Here is a 2,049-nt window from a genome sequence, read left to right as displayed (position 1 = left end):
GAAGCGTGGAAAAACAGCATCCTGTCTTCGCTCTCCTTTCCAGTTTCCAAACAGGCCACAGTGGAGACTTCCCTTGTTGCAGGAAACAGGAATCCGTGGTCAGGCCGTGATGCACGGGACGTTTCTTTTCTCTGTAGTTTCGCTCTCGTTTTCTACATGAAAATGAACGAGATCCACACCCTTGCGTGTGTGAGACTATCACGGCAACGGCGACATCCACAGGCATTGCCGCCTTCACGGAGAGGGCCTGGAAAACTCAAAACTGTCATGGAAGTTCAGTTCCACACTCCACCCTTCAGGTTGGTTTCTGCCTGAAAACTGGGAGTCAAGACAACGGCTTCCAGTTTCCATAGAATTACTGGAGAACCTCAGAGAGCCAGCCCCCGAGGCCCCTTTTTTCCCCTCCAATCTGGCCCTACATCCACCCACCCCACAAGGCCCTGGTCCCTGTGGTTTTCGGCTTCGGAGGGCGGGCTACCCCGGGACCTTGGGCCCCGAGCTCATGCGTGTTCATAACGGGGTGGAGGTGGTAGGTCTTTCTAAGGGCCTCCTGGCTGCACCTGCGCCCAGTGCACAGGCCGGCTGAGGTGCCCGGGAGCCCGCGGGCCTATCTCTGCCGGTGTCTGCCGTGAAATTCCGGCCGGGGCTCCCCGCGATGGCTCTCCCGACACCTTCGGACGGCACCCTCCCCGCGGAAGCCCGAGGACGAGGACGGCGAAGGAGACTCGTCTGGACCCCGAGCCAAAGCGAGGCCCTGTGAGCCTGCTTTGAGCGGAACCCGTACCCGGGCATCGCCACCAGAGAAGGGCTGGCCCAGGCCATCGGCGTTCCGGAGCCCAGGGTCCAGATTTGGTTTCAGAATGAGAGGTCACGCTAGCTGAGGCAGCACCGGCGGGAATCTCGGCCCTGGCCCGGGAGACGCGGCCCGCAAGAAGGCAGGCGAAAGCGGACCGCCGTCACCGGATCCCAGACCGCCCTGCTCCTCCGCGCCTTTGAGAAGGATCGCTTTCCAGGCATCGCCGCCAGGGAAGAACTGGCCAGAGAGACGGGCCTCCCGGAGTCCAGGATTCAGATCTGGTTTCAGAATCGAAGGGCCAGGCACCCGGGACAGGGTGGCAGGGCGCCCGCGCACGCAGGCGGCCTGTGCAACGCGGCCCCCGGCGGGAGTCACCCTGCTCCCTCGTGGGTCGCCTTCGCCCACGTCGGGGCGTGGGGGACTGGCCTTCCCGCACCCCACGTGCCCTGAGCGCCTGGGGCTCTCCCCCAGGGAGCTTTCGTGAGCCAGGGAGCGAGGGCCGTCCCCGTGCTCCAGCCCAGCCAGGCCGCCAGACAGAAGGGATCTCTCAAGCGGCCCCGGCACGCGGGGCTTTGTGTTCCCTGCCCTGGCTCCTCCGGAAGTGGGGCTCTCCCACCCTCAGGCTCCTGGGAGGCATCCGCACCCCCACAAATGCCGGGAGGACCAGGACCCGCAGCGCGACGGCCTGCTGGGCGCGTGCTCGGTGGGACAGCCTGGGCCCCCTCAAGCTGAGTCACAGGGGCAAGGTGTGCTTGCGACACCCATGTCCCACCGGAGTCCGCGGTGAGGCTGGAGCCGCAGGTCGCCAGGGCGGCGTGGGAACCCGAAGATGGGGCACCTCCACCTCCGAAGCTCGCGACCCCGGAGGCCTCCGCGTCAAGCACAGATGCCAGCCATGCAGGAGCCTCCCAACCGCTCCAGGAGCCGGGGCGCTCCTCTGCACTCACCCCCTGCCTGTTAGATGAGCTCCTGTAGACCCCAGAGTTTCAGCAAAAGGCACAACCTTTCCTAGGTCCGGTGTCACTGCGGGAGCTGAAGGACGTGGAAGAGCCCACTCTGCTGGAACCACTCCTCAGCCAGGCTCTGCTGCAGGAGCTTTAGGACGCGGGGTTGGGGCGGGGCGGGGGCAGAGCGGCGGCCTCTTTCGCGGTGAACCTCTGGCTCGGTATGGACAGGCGTGTCTTCCCTTCCAGCTGACCTGTCTAGGCTCCCTGAGTTCCAGGTCCGGCGGGAGACTCCACACAGCTGTCATT

General features: G+C 65.0%; 1 pseudogene; it reads left to right on the top strand.

The window, feature by feature from the left end:
- The first annotated feature begins 655 nt into the window (after positions 1-655).
- On the top strand, positions 656-1,771 carry LOC129033920 (double homeobox protein 4C-like; annotated as a pseudogene).
- Positions 1,772-2,049: the final 278 nt, after the last annotated feature.

The sequence above is a fragment of the Pongo pygmaeus genome, chromosome 2 (genome assembly GCF_028885625.2).
Source record: "Pongo pygmaeus isolate AG05252 chromosome 2, NHGRI_mPonPyg2-v2.0_pri, whole genome shotgun sequence".
Classification (NCBI taxonomy): domain Eukaryota; kingdom Metazoa; phylum Chordata; class Mammalia; order Primates; family Hominidae; genus Pongo; species Pongo pygmaeus.
The sequence above is the reverse complement of the archived record's forward strand: the minus strand, read 5'-3'. Positions and strand labels throughout refer to the sequence as shown.